The following is a 7,428-nucleotide window of genomic DNA, read 5'->3' on the forward strand; positions in this document are numbered from 1 at the left end:
ACAGAGCCATGGGTTGCAACACTACTAAACGCAAAGAAATTCTACAATAGATAAGCTTCACATACTGTGAAAAATTATGAATAGTTAGGAAATAGCTTCCAATCATTCAACTTGATCTACCGTCCCATAGTTAGCAATTGTTGTTTATTACAAAATTTGATTGAGTATACCCAATTGGATCAAAACATCATAATCAGGGAGCACCTAAAATACATGTGAATATATGTATAATAAAAGACAAATGATGATTCTAACCTAACAAAAAATACTAAGTTAAAGTTATAAACCAATCCAGCTTAAATTCAAGAATATATATTCTTATGGAACCCGCACAAACAATCAATTCAAATGCCATCATGGTTGGGAGATTGTATTCAAAGTTATAGTTATCATACTAGCTAATATCAAAGAAGACTAGATAAGAAAAAAATATAATTCTTAACACCGACATAGTTATATTCTATGTGTTTGTATGCTTAAAGGTCTTCTTCATTAATTAGGAATTATATCTAATAGCAAACTGCCATGAAGTTTGTAGCTAGAATTATAATTATAAGATTTAACTACTAGAAAAATAACATGTATTATATGTAACAGATTGTCACGGTATACTTACATACATCACAAGCCAAATCTTTTTGGATAAGGTTCTGCCCATCTTGGCAACCTTTACCCCGAAAAGAAGATGGAGCGAGCTTCTCTTGGAAATTAAAGCCCCTACCCATTCAGATGGCTCCCACCACGTTCTCAAAGAGTGGTAATCCCACAGGGATACGCTGACGCATGAGATTACTAGTCCTGATGTAGAAAAAAGTAACAAAGCTTCTGATTTTTTGAAACACTGTCACCGCACCAAGAGAGTTGTCAACTCTCAACGCAAAACACAACTCCATTATGTATTTGATAGAAGAAATTATTTAAATGTATTCAGTTGTAGTGGATTTAAAATTAGCAGCTAATCAATCAAAAATTGTCTTTAATATTTAACATTCTTATAATTGAAGATATAATATCCGATGCCAATCTAGACGTTTCATGAAGACTGGATCAGTAGTGGATTCGATGGAAAGATTCAATTATATTCCAGCAGCCATAGAAATCATCATCTATAGATTAACTAGATCCAAAGAACTATGTGCCCTCGATGTTGACTGTGTGAAGCAAAAATAAGATAAGCTATAACACCGGGCAAATTGAACCAAGAAGCCAGAAGTAGGTGGTGTCGATACCCCTTTTCCCTTGCTTTTGTTTTTGTGATGCCCATGGTTTTTTTTAGATTATTAGATTGATCTATCTGTGTAAAATATTTAAAGAAGAAGATTATTGTAGTTAGTAGGAGCGGGGTTGCAATAAATTCAAATTTAATGAATAGATAAGAATTCAAACAACTTGCTCTATGTGGAGTGGGTAACTATTTAATGAGACCACATAATTATAGAATAGATAACGGTTATATTTTTTTAATATAAATCATCTTTAACGGTTCTCCATTTCTATCTAATGTAATACTTAATAATTATATTATATAAATTCACTGAGCATAATCAAGTTTAAATTATCCCACGTTATATTTCGAATGGTTTAATCAATTCTTTCCGAATATTTGATTATCATTTAGTTAAATAGAATAATGATCTATACGTGTAATTCATAATGATTTGATAAAAACATATATCTAACCTCATCGAATTGGGAAATAAAACTATTCTTAATGTGGGAACCATCTGAGTAGGTAAAATTATTTTTTTTACTATTTTAAGTATTTAAATAAATACTATAAGATTTTGATTTTTTATATTTATTTTTATTGGAATCGTGATGGTGTCTAATTCATTTAAAAAATTTTAAAAAACCAATTAAATCTAATTTAGTATTCACATGATTTTTTATAAATGATTTTTTAGTCTAAACAATATTTAATCAAATGCTTTTTTATGTAGATATTTCGTTTAACATGGTACAAATTGTAAGAGTATTTCTAATGCGCGTATTAAATAGTGCTAATGAAATTATATTTTATAACAAAATTAACCTACTTTAAAATTTTTAAGAGAATAATTAAAATCAAATTAGATCAATTAGTATCATTTGTATTTTATATAGTGTATCTGTATATTAATTGTAGGATTCTATACTTTTATTACTTTGATCCATCTAGCAGCTATATATACCTCTTGTACATTGTACTTTTCCTCGACCTGAATAATACATTCTTTCAAATTACTCTCTTGTTTCTAATATGGTATCAAGAGCATAGGTTCCTTTTTTTTTCCAAGAAAATTGGTTTATAGCCCCCTTGTTTCTTCTCCTTCAACAGTCTTCTTTAGCCTCGTTTTTCGATTTTTTCCTGACGCTTTGGTTCGTCACAGCCTTTCCCACCATGTTCGTCTCGTCATCGTGATTCCAATGCCTCTAGATTCGCCGTCATCCACCGCCAGACGCGCCGCCTTAAGACGTTGTCACGATCAGCATTCTTCTCCTTCCAGATTCATTCTACACCGTCAGATTGAGCTCCGCGATCAACAGTCCACCACTCCTCCACATGTTGTGCACTCTTGTTCCGTGCTAAGCCGGCAGCTCGTACTCGGGCCCGACCCGGTCCACCGCTTGACCTGCGTCTCAGTTCACCTCTTGGTAGCCCGCACCCGGACCCGACCTGATTCGCCATCTGACCCGCTCTCCAGCTCACCTCGCCAGCGTGTCATCCGCTTCCACTCAGACGCTGCCACGTGGCCTCCATATGCTGACATGGCATTGACGTAGTGCTGACGTGGCAGATAGTAAAACCATCCCTAAGGTATTTTTGGTGAGTTCTTTCCAATTCTGCACTCCGTTTTCTCATTTTCTGCTCCGAAATTATAGTTTTCTTTCTTCTCTTTGATCTCTATCTACTATTATAGAAAAGTCAAATGCTTTTGCTGCCACAAACAGAAAGGATAAATTCTGTTGAAATTGTAACTGTTCTGGACACCTCTTTTCAGACTATCCTTCTGTTGAATGTCGCACATGCCACCAGAAAGGTCACATTAGCTACCATTGTTCACATCTGTTCTGCCATTATTGCAAGCTGTCGGGACATTTGATTACTGCCTGTCCTACTCGCCCAGCACGTCCTGATTACCTCAAGAATGCTTGTCATCAAACTTCTCCAAGAATGTGTCTGCTTCTACTGTTGCTGCTACTACTGAATCTACCACCTCTACTCCTCTCAACCCGTCTCCTATCTCTCTATCCGATATTGCGTCTCTTATTCAGCATCTTCTCTCCCCTTCTGGTAATACCTTTACTGTTTTTTCGACTCCTCCAGGTAATTCTAAATGGTATTTTGACTCGAATTGCTTTAATCACATATCTCTGTTGCGTAATCTTTTCTTGTCTCTGTCTACCACTACAAATGCACCTCTGTCAATACTGCTAATGGTTCCCTCTTGCATGCAACACACAAGGGTTCTATCTCCTAGTCGACTCTCAATCTTCCTGATACTTATTATATTCCCAAATTAAACTTTAATCTTATCTCTGTTGGTCAGCTTGTTGATCTGGATTTTGATGTCACTTTTTCCATTTTTGGTTGTCATGTACAGGATCCTCGGACGGGACAAATCATCAGGACTGAACGTAAGGTCAGAAGGTTGTTTGAACTCGAGAATCTTCATATTTCTCCTGTACCAAATCTCTGTGCTGCTTCTTCTCCATCTACCCTTTACTTGTGGCATCAACGTCTTGCCCACAGCTCCTTAGAAAAATTGCGTCCTCTTGTGTCTCAGGGTGTTGTGGGTCTATTGCATTTCTTGTCAAACTGCCAAACAATATGCTTTATCTTTTCACAACAATTCCTCTCTTGCTTGCTCTCCTTTTGATCTCATTCACTCTGATGTTTGGGGCCCTGCTCCCATTGCTTCTATGGGTGGAGCTCGATACTTTGTCGTTTTCATTGATGATTATTCATGTTTTACTTGGGTTTATTTGATGACTAGTCGCCATGAGTTACCTCAGATATATATTAACTATACTACTATGATTAAAACTCAGTTTTCCAAGGTCATTAAGGTTTTCCAACATAATAATGCTATGGAATACCGTGATTCCAAACTCTTAACCTTTCTTGCATAACAGGGTACTTTGTCTGTGTTTTCTTTTCCTGGTACATCTCAACAAAATGGCCGAGCTGAACGTAAATACCATCACATTCTTGACTCTGTTCGTGCAATGCTTCTTTCTTCTTCGTGTCCTGAGCGTACTTGGGGTGAAGCTATTCTTACTGCTATTCATGTTATCAATAGACTCCCTTCTTCTGTTCTTGGTAACGTTACTCCCTTTGAGTGTCTTTATCATACCTCCCCAGATTATAGTTCTCTTCGAGTTTTCAGTTGTGTCTGTTTTGTTCTTCTTCAGCCTCATGAACATAGTAAACTTGAACCTTGGGATCGTATGTATTGTTTCCTTGGTTATGGCACTAAACACAAGGGTTATCATTGTTGGGATCTTCTCTTTAAACGTATTCGTATATCTCATCAAGTTGTCTTTTGGGAGTATCACATGTTTTCTCGGTTCTCCTCCTTTGAGTCCATTCCTCCTACTCAGTCACCATTTTTCACTAACCCTAATGTTGATTTTTCTCCTAGTGATTATTCTACAGGTTATATCTCGAGTCACCCTCCACAGCCTCCTGTTCTTCCGCCTTCTCCATCTCCCCGATGATTCCAGACCGGACAACGATCCTGCTCCTACTGTCATGCTTCCTGCTCCCATTTGTTTTTCTAGGGTAAGAAATCTACCTCCTCATCTTCTTAATTATCATTGTTTTTCTACTATTCTTCATCAACATGAACCTAAGTCATTCCAAGAAGCCTCCACAAATCCACATGGCAACAAGCAATGCAGGAAGAAATACAGGCACTTGAAAAAGCACACACTTGGGATTTGGTTGATCCTCCTTCCAATCAGGAAATTGTGGGAAGCAGATGGGTATACAAGATCAAGATCCGTTCTGATGGTTCTATTGACCGTTATAAGGCACGGTTGGTTGCTCAGGGTTGTACGCAAGAGTATGGTATTAACTATGAAGAGACTTTTGCTCCTGTTGCTCGACTCACATCTGTTCGAGCTCTTCTTGCCATTGCTGCAGTCAAAAAATGGTCTCTCAGTTAGATGGACGTGAAGAATGCATTTTTTAATGGAGATTTAAAAAAGAAGGTCTATATGAAACCCACCTCAGGATTATCCTTGTCCTCCTAGCAAAGTTTGTCTCCTTCGCAAGACACTCTATGGACTTAAGCAAACTCCTCGTGAATGGTTTGACAAGTTCAGCACTACCATATGCAATTTTGGTTTCACTTGCAGCCCTTATGAGAATGCACTCTTCATTCGTAAAAGCGAACGTGGAGTTGTTCTTCTACTTCTGTATGTTGATGGTATCTCTAATCTCAAGGCATCCCTTCAACGTACTTTTGAGATGAAAGATCTTGGTTCTCTCAGCTATTTTTCTTGGTCTAGAAGTCATATCCACCGATGATGGTATCTATCTCTCTCAAGCTAAATATGCTTCAGATCTTCTTGCTCGAGCTGGAATTATAGATAGTCGCACTGAGTCTAGTCCTCTTGAGCCTAATGTTCGTTTTACTCCTATGGATAGCACTGTTTTGGATAATCCTACTCTTTATCGATAGCTAGTTGGAGGACTCGTCTACTTAACTGTCACCCGACCGGACATCGCATATCCGGTTCATGTTCTTAGCCAGTTCTTGTCGGCTCCTCGTACTATTCACTGTGCGGCAGTTCTTCGCATTCTTCACTACATCAAAGGCACCCTATTCCATGGCGTTTATTTTTCTGCCTATTCATCTTTATCTCTTCAAGCGTACTCAGATGCTGATTGGGCTGGTGATCCCATTGATCGTCGTTCCACTACTGGTTATTTTTTATTTCTTGGCAACTTTCTCATTTCTTGGCGAGCTAAGAAGCAAACATTCACTGCTCGATCAAGCACAGAAGCTGAATACCGTACTCTCATTGACACCACTACTGAAGTTATCTTGATTCGTTGGCTTTTCAAAGATTTGGGTGCTCCTCAGTCATCCCTAACTGATGTCGTAGTGCTATTTAGATTGCTTATAATGATGTGTTTCATGAACGCATCAAACACATTGAGAATAATTGTCACTTTGTTCAGCAACGTATCCTTATTAATGCTATTCATCTCATCGCTGTTGGCACACTGGACCAGACTGCTAATATCTTTATGAAGACTCATCATCTGACTCGTTTTCGGACTCTGTTATCCAAACTCAAGATGGTATCCTTAACTCCCACTTGAGTTTGAGGAGGGATGTTAAGAGAATAATTAGAATCAAATTAGATCAATTAATATCATTTGTATTTATATAGCGTATCTGTATATTAATTGTAGGATTCTATACTTTTATTGAATAAATTACCATTTGTACCCATAAAAGATACAAACGCTGACAAATGTACTCATATAAAAATAAAACGACAATTATAACCACGGAAGATGACCTCCGTGTGCCAAGAGTACCCAGACATCGATTACGTAATTGATTCAATAGGGTACTCTTGGCACACGGAAGCCATCTTCCGTGGTTACAATTGTCGTTTTATTCTTATATGGATACATTTGTCAGCGTCTGTATCTTTTATGAGTACAAATGGTAATTTATTCTACTTTTATTACTTTGATCCTTCTAGCAGCTATATATACCCCTTGTACATTGTACTTTTCATCCAAAAAAAACAATACACAATTTGTTAAAGTACATAATAGTATTAATTTTTTGAAAAATAAATATCTGCTTAAAAATATTTATTTATGACTCAAAATGATAACATCTGTTATTCAAGTTATACTTAAAAATTATAATGCAATATTCATATATACGCGTTTAATTATTTATTATTTTAATTTGTTAAAGTGTACTCTAAAAATTACCATTTAAAAAAAATATCATTAAAACATATAAGTTAATTGTAACCAATGTTAATTTCATTCACTATTTTTGTGCAATTGAATAAATGGTAATATAATAAAAGAAGATTAACTATTCAATGTGTGTAAAATGCAAAGAACTCTACTATATATGTATAAGCTTCTTTGCACATACATTAATAAACAAAAGAATAAAAGTAGATGTATGAAACAAGTAAATGTTTCTGAGGAATTGACTATAAATTAATATTATTCAGTGAACGGAAGATCTAATTTTTTTTATTTTCGTTACAACTTAATGATCAATAATCTATAGAATAGTGGAATTAATTCTTTGAAGCTAATGACATGTATTATTAGTTTAAAGTTAAACAACAAAGGTACAACAAAATAATAGATCAGATTAAACTTCTTACACATAATATATGTGCATATAGGTATATTTAAATTAATTTCTTAAGAATAAACAAAAACAGTTTTAC

This window comes from Arachis ipaensis, chromosome B09 (assembly GCF_000816755.2).
Source record: "Arachis ipaensis cultivar K30076 chromosome B09, Araip1.1, whole genome shotgun sequence".
In the NCBI taxonomy this organism is placed as follows: domain Eukaryota; kingdom Viridiplantae; phylum Streptophyta; class Magnoliopsida; order Fabales; family Fabaceae; genus Arachis; species Arachis ipaensis.